Genomic DNA, 16,401 nt, shown 5'->3' with positions numbered 1-16,401 from the left:
AACTCGCCCCCATGCTCACACCACATGAACACTGAAACACGTGTAAACCTCGCCCCCATGCTCACACCACATGAACACTATGAAACACGTGCAAACCTCGCCCCCATGCTCACACCACATGAACACTATGAAACACGTGTAAACCTCGCCCCCATGCTCGCACCACATGAACACTGAAACATCTGTAAACCTCGCCCCCATGCTCACACCACATGAACACTATGAAACACGTGTAAACTCGCCCCCATGCTCACACCACATGAACACTGAAACACGTGTAAACCTCGCCCCCATGCTCACACCACATGAACACTGAAACATCTGTAAACCTCGCCCCCATGTTCACACCACATGAACACTGAAACACGTGTAAACCTCGCCCCCATGCTCACACCACATGAACACTGAAACACGTGTAACCCTCGCCCCCATGCTCACACCACATGAACACTGAAACATCTGTAAACCTCGCCCCCATGCTCACACCACATGAACACTGAAACACGTGTAAACCTCGCCCCCATGCTCGTACCACATGAACACTGAAACACGTGTAAACCTCGCCCCCATGCTCACACCACATGAACACTGAAACACGTGCAAACCTCGCCCCCATGCTCACACCACATGAACACTGAAACATCTGTAAACCTCGCCCCCATGCTCACACCACATGAACACTATGAAACACGTGTAAACCTCGCCCCCATGCTCACACCACATGAACACTATGAAACACGTGCAAACCTCGCCCCCATGTTCGCACCACAAGTTTCATAAATAAAAATGTGGAATATATTTAATTCATAAAAGAAATGAGAATACGACCAGCAATGTCTATCTTAACATTTAAAGCCAAATGTAAAGAGGAATGCTTAACCATCGGCTATCACCAGCATTTTCACCTTGTTATTACATGTGTTTATATGTGTGTTTGCACCCTGACGGAGGCACACACATGTGTGTCTACATACACATATATGCAGAGGCCAGAGTGTGCTGTTGGATATCTTCCTTCATCTCTTCACTCATTTACTATAACAAATCTGTCATTTGAACACAAAGCTCCCAAGTCTGGCTGGTCTGTCTAGCCAGCTCGCCTTGGTGGCACTCTTGTTTGCCTGCTTGAGCCCTAAGATCACTGGTGGTTGCCACACCTGTCTGACTTTTGTCATGTGCATGCTGGGAATCCAAACAATGATCTGTGGGCTTGCTTGGCAAGTGCTTTATCCACCAAGCCAGCTCCATATTCCTACTTGTTAAAAGATTCATCATAATTCTTTTTAATGTGTATTTTTCTTCTATGGTGAAAATGTCAAACATACATAAAGCAAAAATGATGGCACAGAAAAAAAAAACCTTAGCATAAAGGTCAGAGGTCATTTTAGCATCACATCTCTTCATATGTATCTCCAAAAAAAGAGACTATTTAATCTTAACCGTGATACTGTTATCACACAGTTATCCCTGTGTCGGGGGCTGGGGTGTAGCCCACTGGTGGAAAGCTTGCCCATCTTGCATTAGCTCCTGGTTTCATCCCAGTACATTTCTCCCTAGCTGTGGTAAACCCACCCTCTTGTTGTCATTGTTGTCTTCTTTTCCATATCTGTCATTTATTTGGTTAACACTAACTCTTCCAACAAACAGAAGCTCATCAGAATCTTCTAGAAGCACACATACTTTTGTTATGTTTTTCGAGAAGTACAGATTCTCCTAGACATTATACACATGGAACCAAACATATTTCCTCAGCACATGCAAGAGAAGCATTGCTTCATGGGCAATACCATCACTGCTGGAACAACATACCTGACAAAACAAAATACTTAAGAAAGGGCTTGCTTTTGGCTCAGGGTTTGAAAGGATGCTACCCACCATGGCAAAGACTCAAGGCAGGAAGTGTAAGAGTCTGGTCCTGAGTGTCTGCAGTCAGGAAGCAGACTGATGAAAGCTGGCAGTCAGCTGACTTTCTCTTGTTTTCCTTTTTATTCAACCCAGGCCCCCAGCCCATGGGACAGTGCTGCTTACACTCAGGGTGGGTCTTCCCTCCTCCTGGGGTAGACCATCCTGGAAACACTCTCACAGGCATACCCAATGGTGTGTCTCCTAGGAGGTTCTAAATCCAGTCAAGTTAACGATGGCTGGTGGGAGAACAATGTGGCTTTGTTAGCTGATGTCTCGGTGAGGGTATCTGCAGCAGGGTGCACACATGCTCCAGTGCAGAGGCCTGTCCCCAAAGTCCTCGGGTCCCAGAAAGCTTTGTTGGGGATCTTATATCCTATCTCAAAGTCAGGGGTGAAAATGAGGTCAGAGTGGAATTTCTCAAACACAAGTGCACCAGGATAGCTCCTTTCTCACTGAAATGCATTTTGGGGTCTTTCATTTATGCATAATCTTGCTTTGTAGTTATTAAAATCAGCAGAGATGCTTATTTTGGCTTGAGGATCATGCTGGATGCTAATCTGCAAAACGTTCTATCTCCTTTAGTGCATTGTCAGATCAGAAAGTCCCCCCTGCTCCAGAGGACCAAAAAGAACGAGGGGCGCTCACATCCTCCATCTTCAGCCAGGAGCCAGAGTGTAGTGGAGGTCAAACTTCATTTCAAAGTCAGACTCCCCAAGGCTAAGTCCAGCTCTCCAGCTTACTACTGTGTCCGTTCACACACATTTGCCGGGCCTGTTTTTATCTGTGAAGTCTTTACCTGTGTTAAACTTTCCATTTTGAATTTGCTTTATTCTAAGTGGGAGCCAGTTGAGATCTGCAGATTTCTTTTGGGTCACTGTGTCTCTGGATTCCCACTAAATTATAGATGTCCCCATTTCTCCCGTAAGCCACTAATTGATGGCAGAAGTTGGCTGTTCTGCCCTAGAGATTGCCCCATGCTCTAGAAGGACTGTTTCCTTCCCCACGACTTACTTTATTTATTTATTTACTATTATTATTATTATTATTATTTTTTGGAGACAGGGTTTCACTTTATCTTTGGAGCCTGTCCTGGAACTCACTCTCTAGACCAGGCTGACCTTGAACTCAGAGATCTGACTGTCTCTGCCTCCTGAGTGTTGAGATTAAAGGCCTGCACCATCAATGCCTGGCTTACTCTTTTCTTTCAGTCCTTGTTATTGTGGGTGGAGCTGAGAGCACGAGGCTGATGTAAAGTCAGCTGTCTTGGTGAGGAAGACTTCTGAGTGGTGGGAGGCCCACGAGCAGGTAACTGCTGTCACATTGAGCACAGAGTACGCTGCCCAGTCAGGCCGCCTGCAGGCAGAGGTTGCTAGAACTCAAGCTGTCTCTGCATAACTCTGAGGCTTTCATGGGGTCCCTGGGTTTCTATCAGTACCTCATTAGCGGCTGCGTAAGGTTCTGCTCAGTAGGGCAGTGTTTTTTCCCACTCACCAGCTAGGTCTTCTCCGTGAGGTGAGGGCCACTGGGTCAGTTAGGCACACTGTGCATGGGGAGGGCCCCACAAGTAGCTTAATGCTTTCTTAACCACTTGCTTTCAAAGTCAGGACTGAGCCCAGCAACAGCTAATTGCAGCGGTGTCCAAAACGGATTTGGTTGTTTCCTGGAGATGGGACTTCCAAACCAATGTGAAGATGACAGTGACGACAATGATGATGATGACGAAGTTCTTCTGTGTTTCAGTGTCACAATCAGCTGTACTTCAATCAAGCTCATCCTGCCAGTGACTCATGAGAATCCTTTGGTGTGGGCTCTGTTGTCTCTCTCACGTGGTCCTTGGTCTTTGATGGCTTTTTTGCATTTGGACCCAATAAGACACCTCAGTTCCATTTGATGTTTGTTGCCCCAGACTTGGAAGCTAAGCCATTTCTCCAAGTATCCCTGCTTCATTTTATGGCATCTGCAGATTAAAACTTTAAAGCATGAAATACGTGTCTCTTTAAGTCCTTTGGGCTGAACATGATTGATAATCTCTATCTCTGTCCCTCACTTCAAAGCCCCACAGACAGTGCTCGGTGTATTCCAAAGGACAGAACAGATGATGCTCTGTGGTCTCCACGGAAAGAAGTGGGCATGCCAAATGTGTAAGTAATTTTATTCTTTATTTCTCTAACCCAGTGGTGAATCTGAGACCTAATAGATACAGTGAGATACAAGCTAAGGCAAATGCTAAGCAGGGAGGGATGGGGACACAAGCTGCAGGCTGTTGGAGATCCAGGAAGCCGAGAGATTCACAGGAAAGGACCAAAATATGGGTGACAGGAACTCAAACCCTGATTACATGTAAGCCCAGGCACCTGCTTCCTTCCTCTGGAAAAGTTACTTTCTTAGAAGGAGAATACAGCTTGTGGAAAGATACCCAAAAATCAAAGATGGAGGGAGGGGACCCATAAAAAAGATTAGTGAAGGACATCCCAGCCACCGATGCAGGGACAAACACAGGCAGATCCGCTCCTGCCTGTGTGTGACCTTGAGGTCTACCCCAGTTTAGAAATGACGAGCTGGTCTGATGAATGAGCAAGGGAATGTTCACGCCAAAGGGAAACTTGTGCAAGTTATGTCAATAAGCCAATTGCCAGTTGAGACCTTGAATTACTTGGTGCTGAATCCAGAGGGGAGTCTTTCCAAGATGAGAGACTGACCTGCTAGTTGGGCGTGCTGAATCGCTTGTCATTGTGACAAGACAGAGGAGAACAATTGAAGGAGGAAGGCTTCATCATGGCCCATGATTGCTTACTCCAGCTGCTACAGGCCAGGGTAAGGCAGAACACTGCACCAGGGAGGCCATGGTAGGGCAGGGCTTTGTGGTGGACAGAGATGTAGAGTGGAAGGACCAGGGGACAAGACACCCTTCAGTGGCATGATTCTAATGACCTACTCCAATTAGGCAGGTCACATCTTTCAATAGTGTCATCAAAGTTTGAACCTATTAATGGGTCCATCATTCAGGGATCATTCTAGATTTACCAGCCACAACAAGGCAAGGTTTGATATCTTCACTAAGGTACCCAGTTGGCACAACAGGTTACTGTTTAAACAAACCAGCACCATTCTCGGCTCTTCGCCTTTCTCTTGTAGTGGAAAGAGCCCTTCCCTGTGGAGCATAAGGACTGAGAGTGGCTAAAACTGTTCTCTGGGCTCTGGTCCATCTGCCGAGAAACACTGTTCAATTAGCCGCTCTCCTTCATAAACCATGTGGTCTACGGCACGCTCTGAGTCCCTGCCATCCAAATAATTTGTATCTGGGCAGTGACTGCCCAGAGTTCTGCAAGTCATTTCCCCTGCTTCGGACCATACAAGGTTAGGGTTTGTGTGTCTACTTCTCTGCAGGGTTCTGAGCACTTGGCGCTGCAGTCTTTCACACGCAATTCAAAGGCACCCAGGGGGAAGAAGTGTGGGGGAATAAAACCCACATTGAATGTGGGGAGGGGGGACACGACTCTGGATTAGCTCAGGGAGTTTATCCAGGTGGGTTTGATGACATACTCTGTTCTCAAAGCCTGTGTTCAGGCACAGCCCCAATCTATCAAACCGACAGGGAGCTGGCACAGGGCCGTCTGGGTGGCCTGCTGATGTCGGTCTATGCCTGTCTTGACAGTGTTTCCCAGGGGCACAAAAGCAAGGGAGAGATGGTTCCAGCGATAAGCATGGTCAGGTGTGCTGGCTCCTGAGCATCGGGTCTGCAGTCACGTTGCTCCTGAGGGGTTTGGCTCCCCAGAAAATAGACCAATTGTTGGGTGTGGGGGCAACTCAGGCAGTTTCGTTTCTGCATCCTGCACCTCTCTCCTCCTCAGCTTTATCCCTGCAGTGATGGGGACAGCTTAGCAGCTCACTGTTGGCTAACTCGCGGAGCCAGAGACTACAGAAATGGGGCCGGGCAAAGGTCTCACCTGGGGGCTCCTCATGGAAGAGATCCTATCTCTTTTCTCCCAACAGCAGCGTACCGCATTTGTTCATTTGTTTACGGTGATGGGACTCTCACTATATACACACGATAATCTTGAGTTTATAATCCTCTGCGTTAGCTTTTCCAGTGTCAGGATCACAGGGATGGGCCACTACTCTGAGGATTATTTTTTATTTTAAAAGAAAACAAACTATCTTTTTTTCATTTTACACACCACTCCCAGTTCCCTCCCCCTCCCTTCCCTCCTCCCATTCCTTCTACTTATCTTCCCCCTAATCCATTTCTCAGGAGGGTAAGGCACATTGCTATAGAAGGTCGTCCCTACTATATCTAGGCTGAGCAAGGTATCCATCCAAAGAGAATAGGTTCCCTAAAAGCCAGGATATGCAGTAGGAATAAGTCCTGGTGCCACGGCCAGTGTCCCCCGCAGTCTGCCCCAGCCATAAAACTGTCACCCATATTCAGAGGGACAAGTTTTAACCTGTGCTGTTTTTTCCTTGTTTGGCTGGAGCTGGTGAACTCCCATTAACTCAGGTAGACTGTTTCAGTGGGTGGTCCCCATCATGGTCTTGACCTCTTTACTCAAATTCTCACTTCTCCCACTCTTCAACTGGACTTTGGGAGCTAAGTCCAGTGCTCTGATGCGGGTCTCTGCATCTGCTTCCATCAGTTGCTGGAATGAACTATTATTCTATGGTGATATTTAAGTCATCAGTTTGACTATAGGGCAAGCCGAGTTTTGGCCCCCTCTCCTCTATTGCTTAGGGTCTTAGCTGGGGTCATCCTTGTGGATTCCTGGGGATTTCTCTAGAACCAGGTTTCTTGCTAGCCTTATAATGGCTCCCTCAATCAATAAATCTCTTTCCTTGCTCTCATCTCTGTCCTCCCTCCATCTCAACTATCCTGTTCCCTCAAGTTCTCCTCCCCTCCCCCCTTCTCCATTCCTCTAAAGGGTCTTTACTGCAAAATCATACTGTGTAGCTGGCAAGGGCTTCCTCTCTGGAACTGGGAGGAAATTAAAGGGTGGGATCTGGAAAGGGCTTCCTGTACTAGCAGTTAGAACTTCCTCATAAAGGGGCGTGTTCAGTGGCAGCAGGCAACACCAGCCCCCCTCGCAAATACTCACATGACCACTGAATTGGCTTTGCAAAGCTTCTGGCTCCATTCAGGGCCTGGGGAAACTCACAAAGTATCCGAGGACAAGGGCATCTTCATATATCCCAACAATGGTTTCTAACTTCTCTGTGCCTGTGCTATGCCCTTTATCTCTGCTGGAAGCAAAATGAAAATCTGGCAGTCTAGTTGGGTATGGTGGCACTGTGGAGACAGAGGCAGAAGGGTCCCTTTGAGTTAGAGGCCAGTCTGGTCTGCAAAGCAAGTTCTATGGGGGTTATTGAGACCCTGCTTATTTGCTTTTTGGGGGATGGGCCAGTGTTTGTTTTGAATCTGGCAGCCATCAACCTACCTGCCTCTCAGGGCTGTCAACCTGCAATGCTAATAGGGGACTGTGCTGATGTCAACAAGTCTGATAAACACAGAAGCAAGGCCAGCGCTCAGAGTGACTCATCCCTCATTTCCTCTGTGGGATCTGCTGTCTCCAAGACCTCCCCTACAGTACCTGCTTCCCCTCCTAGCCCACGGCTGCCACTGCCATTTCTTGTCTTCTCTCTCTCCTGCTTCCAGCTCCTTCCTCCTTTCCTCTGCCTACCTGTGATCTTTTCAAGCAGTGCTTCTAGGCCACGTGATCAAACACTTCACAGAGCACCTGCGTGCTCCAGTACTATTCCTGATCCTGGGGCTGGGAAGTAAGACCTGAGCAGAGAACTGGCAGACCCCAAAACTTAGGGGTTAGGTGCTACTAAAAGAGGCAAAGAAGCAGCTGCGATGGTTCTAATGATAAGGGCCCTCAGCAGCCCATTGGTGGAAGTGTTTATGGAGGATTAAGAGGTGTGGTCTTGTTGGGGGAGATGTGTCACAGGGGCAGGCTTTGGGGTTTCGAAAGCCTACTGCCATCCCAGTGTTCACTCTCTGACTCCCACTTGTGGATCAATATGTGAGCATTCAGCTGTCCCTGCTGCTGGTCTTTTCTCCATCACCACAGACTCTAACTCTCTGAAGCAATAAGCCCAATAAATGCTGTCTTTTATACATCACAGCGATAGGAAAGTAGCTAAGACAGCAGCTACGTTCAGAAGGTGGCGGGTGCAACAAAGAAGATAAAATGGAGAAATGAGACAGAAAATGATAGTTTTGACTAGCTTGATCAAGAAAGGGTTGGGTTTTGTTTTTGAGAAAATATTATAGACATCAGATTACAGTGTTGTGGGGTTTGAGACAGCCGTGATCAGATTGGGAAAAACCAAGGCAAATGTAAAGGTCCTGAGACGGCAAATAGCCAGCGAGATTCAGACAGAAGAGGCTGGGACGCAGATGGAAGGTTACTGTGATGGAAGACTAAGGTGGGAAGCCGGAGGCTCAATGGTGATTCCAGAACTCAGACAGTGCAGGCAAGAGGAGGGGTTCAAGGTTATCGTTGGCTACATTGTAACTTAGAGACCAGCCTGGGCTCTGTAGAACTAGTGTCAAAACAATAGCACAACCAGACAAACAAAAGCAACAGCAACTAACCAATATTTGAGATCTGGAGGCTGGGGTGGAAGTGGTTCAGATTGAGGGAAGACTCAGGGCTCTGAAATAGGTGGGATGAGACAGCGCATGCCTAGGGAAGCATCTTCAGGTCTTGTGTGTGCAATGGAGAAGGTATTAGGAGAAGAGTTGGGGCTTTGGAGGGAACTAGAGGCAATGACCCTTAGACCAGTGGTATGGCAGAGGGGAAGGGAGGATGCAGGAAGCCTCGGGCGACGATGGCTGGTAAATCAAACACACTAAGGAGAGAGATTTCCTCCACACTCCCTTTCCTTTCTCCCTTTTCTCTTTCCTTTATCTTTTTTCCCCTCTTTGGTGCCTCTCTTCCTCCTTCCCAACCATCTTACCTCCCCTCACTTCTCAGTGGCATAGGGCTATATACTGGAGATTGCAGATGTAGGGAAACATCAAAAGTTGTTCTTGGCTACAGGCACAACAAACCTGCAAGATATATTTCTTTTTTAAAAAAAACAATTTTTTTCTTAAGCTACATATTTTTCTCCACTCCACTCCTTTCCTCTCCCTTCTACCCTTTCCCATGATCCCCATGTTCCCAATTTACTCAGGAAATTTGTTTATTCAGAAAATGAAAGATCTCCCGTGCTCTTGGGTAGGTAGAATTAACAAAGTAAAAATGGCAAACTCACCTAATGCAATCTACAGATTCAATGCAATGCCCATCAAAATCCCAGGAAAATTCTTCACAGACCTCAAAAGAACTATACTCAACTTCATATGGAAAAGCAAAAAACCCAGGATAGCCAAAATAATCCTGTAAGACATATTTCTAGAAATGAGAAGAAATACTTCCTTTAGAGAAATATTCCATTGCATGGTGTAAATGAAACCCTACTCTAGAGTGTAGCCAACTCAACAATGCCAGATTTCAGACTGCTAGCCTTATTGGCTGGTTGCTTTTGGTCAGTGCACAAGTCAGACCATAGCCCACAGTGAACTCGCTAGGAACAACAGTGATTCTTAGGCAATCCAAGTGAGACGACCCAAGATAGATGAGTACAAGGCTCTGAATGCCAGGGAGAAATCAAAGCTAGAGAGAAACTCAGAAGTCAAGATAATATAGAGTATTTAGGACCGGGAGATTAGCTAACTGCTCCAAGATGGGCAGGTGAGAGTATGAAAGGCTCAGGAATAGAGTTGGCTACATCTCAAGCTTAGCAACAGGAAGAGAAACAAAATCATCAAAGGGTTCTCAGAGAGCTCCTGGGAGAATGGCAGAGTCATTCTATGAGGAAGAACCCAGTCTTGAGGGGAAGCAACTACTTCATGGAGTGGAGATGAACCACAGAGTGCAGCCAGCGTGAGTCCAGCAAGTGTGAGCGGTGGATCTGGCAAGAAGGATGGAGGCTGTGGGATGCAGGATGCTGGCAATGCAGAAAAGGAGGCTGAGCTGATTAGAGAAAGAGAAAGAGAGTGAGAAAGAGAGGAGAAGGAAGAGAAGGAAGAAGAAGAAGAAGAAGAAGAAGAAGAAGAAGAAGAAGAAGAAGAAGAAGAAGAAGAAGAAGAAGAAGAAGAAGAAGAAGTCGTCAAATCACTGGGACATTTTCACGGAAGAGTCACAGATGAGGGGGTATAGACATGCTGATGGTTAGCCAGGAGAGAAAGGGCAAGGCTGCTGTGAGAGAAAGGCAAGCATGGCAACTGTCCTGAGACAGGCAGCCCAGTACAGATGGCAGAGGGTGGGCACAGAGGGCATGACCTCCCATCACTTGCCTTGAATTAAGGCAGAGATTGATTGACACTAGGAAGGAGTTTTGGTGTGAGGAGAGGAAAGGAGAAGACAAGGCAGGAAGTAAAGATCCCAGGATATGGGAAGGAAAATGCAATGGCATTATAGGAGCCCACACAGGTTAAGTGTGCATTTGGGCATCCCTGACCCAGACTACCATATTTGAGTGTACGAAGGGTGGAATAGGCAGAGGGTTTAACTAGAGAGAGAAAACAAGGAAGAGAAGGGAAGAAGGAGGGGAGGTGGAGCACTGGAGCAGACCTAGAATGTGATGATCTTTGGGAAAAACAAATAAACCTGTCTTAGCTCATTTACAAGGGGAGAAAATAATGGGACCCCCCCCCCCTCTCTCTCTCGCCTCTCTCTCTCTCTCTCTCTCTCTCTCTCTCTCTCTGTCTGTCTCTCTGTCTCTCTCTGTCTCTCTCTCTCACACACACACACTCACACACGCACGTGTGTGCTCACGCTCGGGCATAAGCACCTATAAACTAATAAAAATGTAGGAAGAAGATGAACAAGGAGCAGCTGCAGACAGACTGCTCCCAAGGGGGATATCATGCAACTAATATCTTGCATTGCTAAGATATTAGAAATGCAAATTCTAACAACAATAAAATCCAATTGGATTGGAAATGGTTAGAAATACACCAGAAATAGCTGTGGGTCATACAGCTGTCAGAATTGAAATTGGCACAACTTTCGATTGGGTAATTTAAGGTCATTTCTCCCTACCCAGTAATTCCTCTTGTGATTGATTTTATGCAAAACAAACATGCAAGTATATATTTTTATATATGTTTTGTGTGTGTGCGTGTGTATTTGTGTGTGTATACACACATGTGTATGTATTGCTTGAAGAGGCCAGCTCCACTGGAGTTGGAGTTATACACAGTTGGGAACTGACTGTCATGAGTGCAGGGAACTGAACTTTTGTCCTCTACAAGAGAAACATACACTCTTAATCCACTAACATACATCTAGTCCTATGTTCTTTGTTTTAGTAAAAAAGAACACTGTTCTGATGTTCACTATTACTAAACTGGTGACACAAATTATGGGAAGAAATAAAATAAACCTGCTAAAACATTAAAACATGGAGTCTGATCTGCTTCGCCTGACAGAGGGCTGGGAGGAGCTAGGGATGCTTCGAGAAGACACAGAATTCAAGGTGACAGCCTTGGAGGCAGAGTCCCGACTCATCAGACTTTAAATCCCCCGGCATCTTGACCTTGGGTTTCAAGCCTCCATAACTGTAGGAGATACACTCTATTACATGTACAGTCTCTAGCAGTGCAGACAGACTGAGGCAGAAGTGGAAAGAATCTGGTGACCAAGGGATGTTTCCTCAGTACGTAGACCGTGATTCTGCTTGGTTTCCAGGTACAGGAAGGTGTCTGCATTGCTAAGAAAGTTTCTAAGATTCCCGGCTCTCACGAGGGAAGTGTCACTGTTCTTTCCCATGTCACAGCCTCAGTAAAGAATTGTTTGTTAGCACACTTCATGCCCCTCTGTAACGCACACTTGCTCTGGTCTGTTGACACACTCACAGGAGTGTGCCAGGACCGGGAAGTCTTCAGCTGAGTCATTCGTTCAGATGGCTGGGCTGAGCACAGAAACCCCATTATCCACACTCTATAACTCTCAGTCACATAAATCGATAAACGAATGAGTGAGGATCGATGTTTCATACAAAATGTCTGTTTGCTGAAATCATCTTCATTTGAAGTGGGCGTGTATGAGACCCCAGCGCTCTTAGTGACCACTCTTAGTGTGTGGTCTGGGAACCAACAGCATCGACACCCTGTGCAGGTCGATGGGGTACACACTCTTGTCACTCACCTGGTGAGGCCTGCCTTCATTTCATGTGCCTGCTGACGACCCTTCATGAGGGAAAGGGCTTGGCTTCTGGCTTTTGTTTTGTCTTTTCTTTTCTGGGTTCAGTATCCTTCTTACGTCTTTGGTACCTACTTATGGGATTTAAACATGTTTCGTGAGAATGGACCGAAAGAGTTGGTTCTGGTCACCTGTAAACTTTTCCAGCCAGAAGAGGTTTTCCAGATGGATTTAAAAGAAAGTAGTGGTTGTGTGTGTGTGTGTGTGTGTGTGTGTGTGTGATGTGCATGCATGTGTTTACATATGAGTACGCACGCCACAGCAAGTAGTGTCTGTGTATAGGGAGGTAGTCGGAAGAAAACTGCAGGTGTCAGCTCTTGCCTTTCACCTTTCTTGAGACACAATCTCTTGTTTGCAACTGTGTGCTCCAGGCTAGCTGGCCTATGAATTTCTGGGGATTCTCTTGTCTACCCCACATGTCACTATAGGGTCGATGGGATTACAGACATGTGTTACTCCATGCAGCATTGAATGGGATCTGGAGATTTGTACTCAGGTTCTCATTTCTGCTAGGCAAGTGCTGAGCCATTCCCAAGTGTAAAGTTTTTGGATTCTGACACTGTGGCTGGTCTTCGGTGCTGCTTGTGGCTTTGCCTGGCATGGCTGCCCTGATTGGTCAGCAGGAAGGCCTAAAGGCCCCTCCCCAGGAGACTCATCGAGCCTCTGCACCCTCTGTACACTCTGCACCCCCACCCCACCCTGGCACCCTCTGCACCCTGCACCTGAAACAAGACTGGGTGGCCCTAAGCGACCACTGGGGGAGTGAGAGTCCATCTGGCAAGTAGCTCAGAGCTCCATGTGGCTGCCAAGGACAGAAAAAAAAAAAGGCAGCAGTCTGGCCCTCTGCTCTGCTGGCCTGCATCGCTAAAGCCCCATGAAATCAGGCCCTGCCAGCCAACTCCTCACAGGCAGGCCAGGGCTGCCTCCGCAGAGCTGTCTGGGATTATGATTGAGGGGCCCTGGCAGTGAGCAATGGAAAACGGGGCCTCAATTCCAAGCCCAAGTCACGGTTGGGAGGCTCCAGCAGTGCCGACACACGCTGTCCTCAGACACGGTGCTGAGGCTGGCCTTCGCCGCTCAGAGCATGCCCAGCGCAGTATGTGCTTGGGTGACAGACGGGAGGATGCTCTGGTCGATGAATCGCAAAGTTACCCTGGCTCTGCTCTGAGGAGCCCGGGACAGCGAGCGGCACCTCGCTGCCTCCCTGCTAGCTACCCCTAGGCTCTTACCATTCTCTCACCCCTTAGCCTAAAAGAGATCTAAGCTGTGCTATGATTTTTCTGTCTAGTTAGAGAAATTAAAGTTAATGACTGGGGCAGACAGTGCTTGCAGCCTCCCCACCCTCCTGAACTTGTCCAGTGGATTTCTGCCAGTATGTCTGGAACAAGAGAGATAAGTATAAGCCCATGTTAATTGTATCCAGGGTTGCTGGATAAAACTGAAATTTGATAAGGAGGTAAAATGGTATTACACTGTGGAAAAGTTGATGGTTCAGGAGCGTGTTGTAAATACATCAGATGCAAACCCAAGCTGCTTTCTTAATTGAAGGATTCAGGTATGGACCAAGATGGGCCCATGGGCCCTGCAGCTGCTTCCTGGAGTTGCTGATGGTTCAGCCTGTGACCTTTCCCTCATTTATCTGCTGGCAGAAATCAGTAATGGGCAAACCTCAATTTAATCGTTTTCTTCAGAGCCAAGCCATGGCTGTTGCTCTCCTCGCCGTAGAGGAGCCGATTCCATGAGCAGTAACAAACATTCACTTGCTTTTTACTTTACATATGATGAGGGAAGTGGTTTTTCCGTGTGTTCCTGGGGAAAAGCGAAAGAGGCACCTTTCAGCAGGGAGACAGGCATGCTAAGAGGACCAGCCGATAGGGATGGGCCACAGGGTCAGCTGACAGAGTATGCCAACGCTGTTGCCTGTATGCTGTGAGATCTTGTGCTCAGATTATGCTTTTTGAGTCTCAGCTTCTTTAGCTGTCAAATGGGGACAGTCATGTGTGCTAGTCAGATATCTGTGACTGTGACAAAATGCCCAAAGTACCAAACACCCAACTAAGAAAGGCTCTAGGCGTTTCCAGAGACTGAAAAATGCAGGAGGAGATCACTGTCTTGGCGGCTATGAAGTTTAGATTCACAGACAGATCAGCCTAGGAACTAGACCTAATGGAATGACTCCGATTTCCTGCACCATGGTCTTTAAAAATTTTTAATTGCATTTATTAATGTGTGTGTGTGTGTGTGTGTGTGAGAGAGAGAGAGAGAGAGAGAGAGAGAGAGAGAGAGAGAGAGAGAGAGACCGAGCCACCTCCAATGCCTGGTAGTTTGGGTGCACAAAAGCAGGCAACACTTAGCAAGGCCCACTCTGATAGGTAGCCAAAGAAGAGTTAAATGAATCCAACAAAAAGCGTAAAATAAAACTCACAAGAGTTGGTCACACGTGGTTTTCTCATCCTTTCCAAAGGAAAGAAATTTCTATAAAGCAGTTGTGTTTACTACGCATCTGCTCTCGGACTCACTCACAGTTGCTGTAAAAGACTATTTATGACCCAATAGCTCCCTTGTTTACTACACAGATGACATCATCTTGCCATATTGTTCTACTAAATCACATTTGCCCCACTTTGCTGCATTTGTTATCAAGCCTGTGGCCTAGGCAAAAATGTCCTATAAAAGCAACCCAGGAGGTAATAAATAATGTAAAACTCCAGCCTCCTTCAGGCTTGATGGTCTTCTTCCAGCTGGTCCCACCCTTGGCTCGGAGGAGAAGCCTTCTCTGCCTGTTCCCTCAGAAGTTCTCCATAGAAGCATCTGTCCTGCGGAGTAGGGCAATTCTGCTGTTGACACACAGCCTTGTGGGACTGGAGTCCCTTATGTTAGCTTACTTTCCATTAGTAGATGAAATACCCGAGGCTGGGTGCTACAATAAGGAAAAGCAACTCATTTAGCTCACAGCCCTAGAGGATTATGGCCTTCTGCTTGGTTTTGGTGAAGTCCTCATGATAGATGACATCACAATGGTGAGGGCACATGCCAGAGTCACAGAAGGCAAATGGCTAGCTCTTTTTGTGGCAACTGTCTTGTAAGACCCAATCAGATTCTCATGAGAACTACATTCAATTCTCTTGAGGGCAGTGTCTCATTAACTACTTCCTATGAGGCCCCACCTCTTAGATGTCCCACTGCCTCTTGCCAGCACCACACAGGAGCCAAGTGCCTACACATAAACCTTTAAGGGGCAAATCACATCCAAAGCAATCAAGAAGAGTCGGGACTAGATAAAGTTCACTGCTCCTGTGTTTCCCAGCATGTATTTTACCCTCTTTAGGGAAAGCATGCCACCCTGGGGAAGGAGGCAAGATTATGGCTTCCCTTTGAGACCACCATTCAGAGCACTGAGTCTCTCTAGTGAAGGGACAGCATTGACACGGATGGTCAGTGAGCTCTGCAGAGCGCAGGCTCAGGTCTGGGGTCTGTATCCGAGAAAAACAGAGGGCCATTGGTGGTTTATGCACCTGAGTGGTGGTGCTTAGATAAGCCCAAAGAAAGGCCTGCTTCTAATTCCACACGTTCCAGCAAGTGCTTCCCATGAGTTCCCTTCACGGTGAGCTGACGTCATGCTTTGGTGTTGCTTGCTATCAAAGCCGCCTCTCTGTAGCTGCGTGGTCTCGAGATTCTCATACTCCTCACCTATAAACACACAGGCCACACCTGTCCTACGGAGCCAGGCCATCAGCTGCACATGTGAAATCTCTACTCTGAAGCAAGACACAGATGAAACTGACACATTTCCCAGGCCTTCCAGAGCTGGTGTCATAGACGGACTCAATTTCCACGGTCACACTAGCTCCTGACGAGGACTAGAAAGAAGCTGTCATCAGTGACACCATTCCCTCTTCCCTTAGAAGGGTTCCGAGATGAGCCTTCAGATGCCCCCAAACTTCCCCCACATTGTGGTTTCCTTCCTTTGCACAGCCTAGGCAAAACGGAGTCCTGTGATCCTCCTAACAGAAGCAGGAAGTCCCTTCAGTTCCCATCCCTTTCCACTCCTAGCAGCCTGGGAAACAACAGGAAGGCCAGCTGCCTCACTGCCCACTCTTGAATCTGCACTAGGCATTCTCCAGGGCTTGATGTCTTTAGAGAATCTTTGTGTGGGTCTGGAGGCAAGGGCTCTGTAAAGATAAAATACACAACAGAACCCAAAAGGCTAGGTTGTGGCATCTCTCAGGACTTGAGCAAGGAGCCT

This window comes from Microtus pennsylvanicus, chromosome 4 (genome assembly GCF_037038515.1).
Source record: "Microtus pennsylvanicus isolate mMicPen1 chromosome 4, mMicPen1.hap1, whole genome shotgun sequence".
Lineage (NCBI taxonomy): Eukaryota > Metazoa > Chordata > Mammalia > Rodentia > Cricetidae > Microtus > Microtus pennsylvanicus.
This window is presented reverse-complemented; position numbering follows the sequence as displayed.